Source organism: Hevea brasiliensis, chromosome 7 (assembly GCF_030052815.1).
Source record: "Hevea brasiliensis isolate MT/VB/25A 57/8 chromosome 7, ASM3005281v1, whole genome shotgun sequence".
Taxonomy (NCBI): Eukaryota; Viridiplantae; Streptophyta; class Magnoliopsida; order Malpighiales; family Euphorbiaceae; genus Hevea; species Hevea brasiliensis.
In genome coordinates, this window is record NC_079499.1 from 74652250 (window position 1) to 74663013 (window position 10764).

The following is a 10764-nucleotide window of genomic DNA, read 5'->3' on the forward strand; positions in this document are numbered from 1 at the left end:
TAAAAATCAAAGAAGACAAATGTAATAGCTATTCAATAAAACTTCAAAGGAAACAGAATTTAAAAGAAACTAATTCAGAACAAATCAACAAAATCCAAAACAAAGTATAAATGTTTGAACATATTTACAAAGAAAAGGTCCTACAAGATTGAACAAAAGTAAACTAAACACTAATCTATGTCTATTGTTTTTCCTTTGTCCAAGGATGTTGCTAAGGGGCTGGTGGCTGCTGCCGGCTGTCGAAATGATGGTGCAGGAGGAGGTGATGGAGGTGGGGGTGGCATGCCCAGGAAGATCATGAGTTGCTTCACCATTTCCTTCAGTTCTTTCTGTTTGTCCCTGGTTTCCATGACAAGGTCAAACAGTTGCTCATGACGATCCTTTAGTGTATCAAGACCACTGTCAAGCTTCCTATCCACAAAGTAGATATCATCACTAAGCCTGTCGAGGTAGGTGAATAAGGCTTTAGTGTTGAATGGAGGAGGTGTTGTGGATGAGGTAGGTTCAGTTGTAGGAGGAATGGGGTGGCAGAGGCTGGAGTGTCTGAGTAGGGTGAGGGGGTGGGGTAGGGGTAGTAGGGTGCTGTGGGACTGGTGTGAAAGGTTGGGTTTCTGCTGCAGGGTGGCCAGTGTCATCAAAATATGATAAATGGAACCCTGTTTTGGTTAAGTGTGCAGTATCAAAATAGGAAGTGTCCTCAAGTGCTGGGATTGAGTGCTCTGCAGGATTTTAGCCAAAATGTTTGGCTATGACAGTGATGAGTCCACCCAAAACAATATCACCAATGGATTTGGTGGCAATATGCAGCACATGTTCGCAAAAGAAGTAACCTGGAGACACCTTAACTTTGTGAAATGCACACCATAACATAAAAGTTCAGATTTGCCCACGACACGAACTAGTCCCTCTGCCCAATATGGTGCTAGCCATCAACCTATGAATAAACCTAAGTGCAGGGTCAAGGATTTGGGATGTTTTGGACCTACCAGCAGAGAAGGTTTGGGGTTGGTTTGTTATGATTCTCCAAAATTGGGCAGGATTCCAGATGCCCTTATTGGCTACCTCTACTCCAGTATGTGGTACTCTAAAGAACCCATCAATTGCAAAACCAAAAATGCTATGAAATTGATCCAATGACAGCTCTCTATTTTGCCCCAAGCATCTAAATGTCATAATTGGCTTATGGTCTACATCATGCAAGTTGAGGGTAGCAGAGAATGAAGAAATAAACTCCAAAACTAGAATTGGATAAACTACCTCTTGCTTATGCACAAATTCTGTCCAACCCATACCGTCAAGAAATGCAACTACATTATCAAATAAACCCAGAGATTGTAGAGCATCAGCAGATATATACCTAGTAGGTTGTACCCTTCTATCTTTGAGTCTTTTGAAAGCGACTTTTGAATTGTATCGAGAGAGGCCAGGGTAGCTTTGATACAAATGGGGTTCTTTGGCTGTCCTTTTCTTTGGAAGAAGGTGTAGAGGCTGGAGCTTTTGGCTTTTTAGGAGGTGGCTCCGAAAATGGGGTGGGTGGGTCTTTGCGTTTGGACAGAGGAGGAGCAGAGGGCATGGGTCGCACGGATTTGGATCGAATTTTGCGTTTGTATGTGGTTGATGGAGGTGGTGGTGGTGTCGTTTGTGGTGGAGGATTGGAAGGGGGATGTATCGAAGACAATGGAGAGACTTCAAGAGGAGAGGCAGGGCGGGAATGTGGAGGGGAATCCATGGTCGATTGGAGTAGAGATGGAAATGTAGGGGGATTTAGGGTTTCGTGATGAGAGCACTGATGGAGAAGATGGGAGAGAGATGGCGAGAATGCCGGAAAGAAATGGAGGATGAAGGGCGGTCGTGGGGTTCAAGAGTCGGGAAGTGGAGGTGGTGGGAATGGCCTTTGCTGAAAATGAATTTGAATCGGGTTGTAGGAGATTGCATAAGGAGAAAATGATTTATGCATAACCTGTGCGTGTTTCAAAAGGATCTATATTCCAGAAAAGTGCTTATGCACAAGTGCATAGGTATGCACTGTCCTTATGCATGTTTCGGTTACCCTGAAATGGTGAGGAGCGAAGTCATGCGGGAGTGCATAAGTTATGCACTCCCCTTATGCATCTCTCGGCAAGAATTGTTTTTCAGAAACTTGGGTCATGCAGATGTGCATAGGCTATGCACTCTGCTTATGCACTCTGCGGCAATTTTTGGGATTTTGGAATTTTGGTTATGCAGGAGTGCATAGGCTATGCACTCTGCTTATGCAGGTCTCGGTAACTTTTGGGGTTTTCTGTTTTCTGGTTATGCAGAAGTGCATAGGCTATGCACTCTGCTTATGCACTCTTCGGCTGAATTGATTTTTTGGAGATCTTGGTTATGCAGAGGTGCATAGGCTATGCACCTTCCTTATGCACCCCTCAGCAAGAATGATTTTTCTGGGTTTTTGGTCATGCAGAAGTGCATAGGTTATGCACTCTGCTTATGCAACCTTCGGCAGAATTGGAGCTGTGGAATTTTGGTTATGCAGAAGTGCATAGGCTATGCACATTGCTTATGCAAACTTCGGCAGAGAGAGAAAATGAAGGATTTGAAGTTATGCAATTGTGCATAGGTCATGCACTCACCTTATGCAAGTTTTGACAGATATGAATTTTGACAAAATGAGGTTATGCAGGGTTGCATAAGCTATGCACTCTCCTTATGCACTTGCAATAAAGGTGAAAAATGGCAAGAATTTTGGTCATGCAGGATTGCATAAGCTATGCAGTTGCTTATGCACAAATTCAACAAAATTAAGATTGCAATAGAACATGGATTGCAAGTGTGAAAGATACCCTGGAATGATGAAATATAATTCTATGAAGCACAAACCATGAGAAATTTTCACCAAAAACACATCAATATATTCAAAATTCATCAAAAGTGCATCACATAAGCATGTAAAAATGGATCCTACATAAAAGACCTTTGAGAGCTATGCCATTTTGACTCAAATTCTGCAAATCAACATTTAGCACATAAAACTCCATAAAAATCTGTATAAAGTTGCATCAAACCACAAATGAGAAATGAAATCTCCAAGATTTGCCAAGAAAATTCAACATTTCTACTTTGAATCCTACAACCCAAAGAAGCTCAAAACTACAAAAATGACTCACTTACCACCATAATATCATTATAAGCACAAATATTAGAAAATTACCCACCCAACCTCACCAAAAACACATGTAATCTGCTGCAGATTCTATTGTTCTGTTCTGCATAAACCAGATAGCAATTTCAGCAGTTCACCAACCTTTCTCCATTGATATACATCCAACCTCATCAAAAATACAAGTCATTGGCTGCAGACACCCCTTTTTGCTGCAGATTTTATTTTTCCTCTGCATGAACTAGATTGCAGCTCCTGCACAGATTATGCAGCAAAAGCTTATCAGTTCTTTTGAAGGACTAAATTTGTCAAGTTAAGAATTACTTCCCCAATAGTTCACCAGCCCTTCTTCATTGAATTACATCTACAAGAGACAAAATTTAACAATGTCAAAAATTGAATTTGGGGAGATTTAAGATAAAAAAACAAAATTAATGAAAATGAAAGTAAATCAACAAAAGCAAAATAAAAGGACTTGGGATGCCTCCCAAGAGGGCTAATTTATAGTCCTTAGCTGGACTTTTCATGAATTTCACTGAAAAGAGGTGAGGGATTGGAGAGCTTGTAACAGCTTGCTCCTAGTATTGGGTCTCCAGTTATGTAATGCTTCAATCTATGCCCATTGACCTTAAAATTCCCAGATTTTTCACTCCAAATTTCTATTGCTCCATAAGGGAAAACCTTAGAAACTCTATATGGACCAGTCCACCTTGACTTGAGTTTTCCAGGGAACAATTTCAATCTCGAGTTGAACAACAAAACTGAATCACCTTCTTTGAATTCCTTTTTCCTCAGATGCTTATCATGCCAAACCTTAGTTCTTTCTTTGTAAATACGGGCACTTTCATAAGCATCCATCCTCAATTCCTCAAGCTCATTAAGTTGTAACAACCTTTTCTCACCAGCTTGCTTAAGATCAAAATTCAAGGTCTGAATGGCCCAATATGCTCTATGTTCTAGCTCCATTGTAAATGACAAGACTTACCATACACCAACCTAAAGGGAGTAGTTCCTATAGGTGTTTTGTAGGCAGTCCTATATGCCCATAAAGCATCATCTAGTTTGATAGACCAATCTTTCCTAGAATTGTTCACTGTTTTCTCCAAAATATGCTTGAGCTCTCTGTTAGAAATTTCAACTTGTCCTGAAGTTTGAGGATGGTATGGGGTAGCTATCTTGTGCACTACACCATACTTCCTCATTAAGCTCTCAAATTGCTTATTACAAAAATGGGAACCCCCATCACTAATTGTAGCCCTAGGAGCTCCAAATCGCTCAAGACAAATTTTTCAAAAATTTTACTACCACTCTAGCATCATTAGTTGGAGTTGCAATAGCTTCCACCCACTTTGACACATAGTCAACCCCAACTAAGATGTATCTATTACCATATGAAGGAGGGAATGGCCCCATAAAATCTATTCCCCAAACATCAAATGATTCCACTTCAAGAATATTATTTAGGGGCATTTGATCTCTTTTTGACAAATTTCCACTCCTTTGACATTTATCACAATCCAACACAAATTTCCTCACATCCTTAAAAAGATTTGGCCAAAAGAAACCAGCTTGCAAAATTTTACTAGCTGTCTTAGAGATGCCAAAATGCCCTCCATAATCAGAAGCATGGCAATGATGCAAAATACTCTGGATTTCCTCTTCAGGAATACATCTTCTAATTAGACCATCACAACATCTCCTAAAGAGTAAAGGATCATCCCATCTATAAAACTTCACTTCATGCAAGAACTTTTTCTTTTGTTGCCATGTCATACCTAGAGGTAATATTCCACAAGATAGATAATTCACAAAATCTGCATACCAAGGTAGTTTAGCAACAAGAGAGAAAAGTTGTTCATCCAAGAAAAACTCATCAATAGGGATTTCATCCAATTCTTCACCATCCAATTTCAACCGACTAAGATTGTCAGCAACTACATTTTCAGCTCCTTTCTTATCTCTAATCTCCAAATCAAATTCTTGTAGCATCAGAATCCACCTAATGAGCCTCGGTTTGGCCTCCTTTTTACGGAGCAAATACCTGATGGTGCATGATCCAAAATATAACCACCTTTGAGTCAATAATGTAAGGTCTGAACTTTTCCAATGCAAAGACAATTGCCAAAAATTCCTTTTCAGTTGTTGCATAATTTGTTTGAGCCTCATCCAGTGTTCTACTAGCATAATAAATAGCATAAGCCTTTTTGTCCTTTCTTTGACCAAGAACAGCCCCAATTGCATAGTTGCTAGCATCACACATAATTTCAAAAGGTAGGCTCCAATCAGGTGGTTGCATGATTGGTGCAGTGATGAGAGCTTGCTTCAACCTGCAAAAGGCATCCAAACACTCTTGGTCAAATTCAAATGGTGTGTCATTACTTAACAAATTAGACAAAGGTTTAGCTATTTTAGAAAAATCCTTAATAAAGCGTCTGTAGAACCCGGCATGTCCTAGGAAACTTCGAATTCCCTTGACATTGGTAGGAGGAGCCATCTTCTCTATCACTTCAACTTTGGCTTTATCAACCTCTATTCCTCTATTAGACACCAAATGTCCAAGCACTATCCCTTCCTGAACCATAAAATGACACTTTTCCCAGTTTAACACAAGGTCAGTATCTGCACATCGCTGCAAAATTTTAGAAAGGTTAGCCAAGCATATATCAAAAGAAGATCCATAAACAGAAAAATCATCCATAAAAACCTCCATTATGTCTTCAATGAAATCTGAGAAGATTGCCATCATGCACCTTTGAAAAGTGGCTGGTGCATTACACAACCCAAATGGCATCCTCCTATAGGCAAAGGTTCCATATGGACAAGTAAAAGTGGTTTTCTCTTGATCATTTGGATGGATAGGGATTTGAAAAAAACCTGAATATCCATCTAAATAGCAAAAGTAAGAATGCCTAGCTAGTCTTTCCAACATTTGATCAATGAAGGGAAGTGGAAAATGATCTTTTCTAGTGGCAACATTTAATTTTCTGTAATCTATGCACATTCGCCAACTAGTCACCGTTCTAGTGGGAATTAATTCATTATTTTCATTTTTGACCACTGTCATTCCACCCTTCTTTGGGACAACATGTACTGGGCTTACCCAAGTACTGTCTGAGATGGGATATATGATCCCTGCATCAAGCAACTTCAAAATCTCCTTTTTAACAACTTCTTTCATATTTGGGTTCAACCTCCTTTGATGTTCAATAGATGGTTTACAATTTTCTTCCAAACTGATTCTATGCATGCAAAAATGTGGGCTTATTCCTTTAATGTCATCTATGGTGTATCCCAAAACTTTCCTAAATTTTCTCAACACTCTTAACAACTTATCAGCCTCTAAAGTACTCAAGTTTGCATTTACAATTACTGGATAAGTGTTATTAGTGCCAAGAAATTCATACCTGAGCTGAGAAGGAAGTTGCTTAAGTTCTACCTTAGGTGCATCTTCTTCCTTGAATGATGATTGCTTAAATTCAGCTTTTTCCTTTTGTGTGAGTTGAAAAACTGGAGCAGAAATGAATGGTGGACTTCCCTCTAAGTGTTGAGTATATGCAGCTACATGAGGGTTGTCATAGTCTATGCCTCCTCCATGAACCAAACAATTTTCAAGTGGATCTTCTGGATATTTCTTTCTGAAGTGTTCTTCAACCAGCTCATCAATAATATCAACTCTCAAGCAAGTATCAGCTTCAGAATGATGCTTTTTCATAGTGTTATTGATATTGAAAATTAACTGCTCTTCACCAACTCTAAGAGTAAGCTTTTCTCCTTTCACATCAATCAATGCTCCTGCTGTAGCTAGAAAGGGTCTCCCCAAGATAATTGGAATATTAGAATCTTCCTCCATGTCCAAGATGACAAAGTCAACAGGTATATAGAACTTTCCAACCTTCAGGGGCACATTCTCCAAAATCCCTTCAGATACTTGATTGTTCTCACACTAATCAAGAGAAATGTGGGTTGGCTTTAGATCTCCCATGTTGAGCTTTTCATAGATAGAAAGGGGCATAAGGCTAACGCTGCCCCTAAATCACATAGAGCTTTTGTAGAACAACACTCTCCAATGTGGCATGGAATTGAAAAACTCCTGGATCCTTAAGCTTTGGAGGAAGTTTCTCCGGAGGATAGCACTACATTCTTCTCACAAAGCTACAGCTTTCATCATCTTCAAGTTTTCTCTTATTTGAGAGAATTTCTTTCAAGAATTTTGCATAAGAGGGCATTTGTGAAAGAGCATCAACAAAAGGCACATTTATGTAAAGTTTCTTCAAAACCTCTAAGAACTTCCCAAATTGCCTATCAAGCTTGGCTTTGTGAAATCTTTGAGGAAAGGGAAGTTGTGGCTTGTAGGGCCTGTGAGGTATATACTTCTCTTCTTTTCTTCAAATTTCTCCTTACATTTTTCTGCACTCTCTTGTTTTCCACTCTCATCGTTCCTTTCTCATTTTCTCTCTTCTCACTGTTTTCACTCTTCTCATCATTTATAACTTTACCACTTCTTAAAGTAATAGCTTGACAATGCTCTCTTGGATTTTCGGTTGACTTGGAAGCTTTCCAAAAGATTTGGCACTTGAGGAAGATGCTTGTTGTGCAACTGGTTTTCCAAAGATTCTGTTGTGTGTTTGCATTTGTTCCAGCTTTGCTTTCACCTCTCTCATCTCCTCATCATGCTTATTTTGATTGGCAAGAATCTGCAATAAAGCTTCATGGTGGAATTTCGTTCTTGCTGCTTTGGTGGAGGGTTCATATTTTTCTCAAAAATTAGGCAATGGTTGCCTATTTTCTCGATATGGAACTTGACTTTCTTGTTGTGGTTGAAAATTCGATTTTGAACTTGATTTTGCTGATTGCCCCATGAAAAGTTGGGATGATTCCTCCAATTTGGATTGTAAGTTTGAGAATAAGGATTCCCCATTTGCTTGTTTCCATAATTACCAACATATGCCGCTTGTTCTCCATAATCTATTCCACAGCTGGTAGTTTCCTCTGCATAAGCCACTTGTTGTGAACTTCCAGCTGATGATGTTGAACTAACCAACATACTCAAATCTTCCATTTTCTTAGCAAGGACCTTTGTAAGTGCATCAAACTTTGCATTAATCATGTTGAATGGATCAAGATCATACATCCCGACTTGCCTTTCTCGAGTTGAGCTGGTCCTCTTGGACTACTCCAAAGATGAGTATTCTTTGCAATTTTCTCTAATAACTCATAAGCTTCATCTTCATGCTTAATGATGAATTCTCCTCTGTTTGAGCATCAATAATTCCTCCGATTGCAGGAGTGACATTTGTGTAGAAATTCGATTTATCATCCATTTTGGAATGGCATGATGTGGGCATAATCTTTCCAATTCCTTCCATCTCATCCATGATTCATAGAGAGTTTCATCTTCTCTTGGTCAAAGATGTCATTTGATTCCTCACTCTTGAGTTTTTCCAGTGGAAAATATTGTGCAAGAAATGAATCAGTTAGTTGCTCCCAATGTGTAATGGAGTTGTGAGGTAAAGAATCAATACAATCCAATGCTCTATCTATCAAAGATAATGTGAATAGCTTAAATCTTGCTTCATCATCAGACACTCCATTTTGTTTTTGCATGTCGCAATTCAAATCAAACTTCTTGTGTGTGTGTGTGGATTTTCGAAGGATGTCCTCCAAATTGAGAGTTTTGGATCATTTGAAGAACTCCAAAATCCATTTTGTAATCGTCGCATCAATCCTTGGTCTTGCTATGCTCTCTCAAGTCATCAAAACGAGGAAAAGCATGATCCATCATACTTCCCTAGGCACGCTTTGCATTAACAACTTCTTCTCCTTGGGCTTCATTTTCATTGTTTTGACCATTTCAAGCATTACCAACACCAATTCTAATTCTTTCATCAGCCATATTTGCTTCAATTTCGGTTTCTCTCTCAGCTTCCTTCCTTTTTCTGGTTTCTTTCTTGTTGGCCTTGCAAAATTTCTCAATTTCGAGATTGAAAAGTAAGGTTGTGTCACTTGAGCTTCTAGCTCTTCTCATAAAAGATTAAAGTACCTGAAAAAGAACAAACAAACACAAAATGAAAAGATAACAAAGATAAAACTAAAAACAACTAAAATAATCAAGAATTCAATCTTAAACAAACAACTCCCCGGCAACGGCGCCAAAAACTTGATGCGTCCCAACCGCAAGTGCACGGGTCGCATAAGTAGTATAGAAAATATCGATCCCACGAGGAGTTGTGTTAATGATTGAATTTTCGATATAAAAGTTGACTAAATTGAAGTATTTACGAGATTAAAATGATGAATTAATGGGTAATGGGGTGTGAAATCTAAATGTGCAAAATTAATATTCTATTCAACAATGTATTAATTAAACTAAAATTGCATCAAATAGAAATAAGCAAGTTCAAATATGGCAATATTTAAATTGGCAAATGATTAAATTCGATTAGAAATTAACAATGGTAAAAAGGCGATTCCGAGTTCGGATTTCATATTCGAGCTATTTTGGGATTTTAAATTGGTTATCCAATCTTGTGATACTAATGGGTTTTAAGGAGATTAATTCTTAAATCCTTTGAATTCCCTTTCGAGTGAGACAAAGAGTGCCTTAATCAAACTAATCCTACTTTCGTGGAGTTAGAATTAATTAAGACCCATTAAGTTCTTTAATTAATCTATGAATCCTCTTAATCCTTAGCCTATTTCTAGGTCTAAGTTAATTAAGTCCAATTTCCTGATTATCTATCACAAGGCCTTCTCCTTTCGGTGCTTCAACCATGGATTAAGAACATTACTCAATGGGATCCTACATTAAGCATGTCATTAAGCATACAAGAAATGAATAAAACTCATTAAGACCACAAAATATAGATTACCCAATCAAAATCCACAAAATATCTCAAATATTACAACCCTTACTCCAGAATCAAAAGTAAACTACTCACTATCCATAATGCTTACAAGATATGATGAGTTTAAATGGAAATAAAGCTTTAATCTAAGCTAAGAAGTAAGTAATTAAACACTAGAAATGTAGAAAAGTGTAAAGAAAGAAAGAAATCTGCAAATCTTAGTTGAAAATGGTGTGGAAGGTGAAATGACTCCTCAAATTCTGCTTAGCCTCCTCCTTTCTTCCTTTGCTCCTTTCTCCCCCTCTAAAATGAGAAAATGGGACTATATATATCATTTTTCTGACATGGAGCCCTAAAATAGTATGTTCTAGGAGGAATACATTAAGGGAATCTTCTGCCAGCTCATTAATGAACTCTTTATGGACTGCATAAGTGGACTGCATAAGTTATGCAGTCCCTTATGCACATTTCGCTGATTCGGGTTACTTATGCGGTCGCATGACTTGGTGCATAGGTTATGCACAATTTCGTGAATCTGCATAAGGGAGGTGAGAATGTGCATAAGCTGTGCAGTCTCCTTATGCACATTTCGGCTGGTTCTGGAACAGTGTTCTTCCTCCTTATGCAGAACTGCATAGCTTATGCGCAAGTTATGCACGCTTGGTCAATGCATATTTCAGCTTGAAAACTTGTTTTTGGCATCTTTTTGCTGTAGAAGACACTCCTCAATGGCAAAATTCTCTTTAGTCCTTCAAAAACACCATTTTTCCTACAAAA

At 38.4% G+C, this 10764-nt stretch overlaps 1 non-coding gene across 1 annotated transcript; it reads left to right on the top strand.

The window, feature by feature from the left end:
- Positions 1 to 8469: 8469 nt before the first annotated feature.
- LOC131181728 (small nucleolar RNA R71) lies at positions 8470 to 8574 on the top strand. The gene has a single exon (XR_009150207.1). It is a non-coding gene; the product is annotated as a small nucleolar RNA R71 (small nucleolar RNA).
- The last annotated feature ends 2190 nt before the right edge of the window (positions 8575 to 10764 follow it).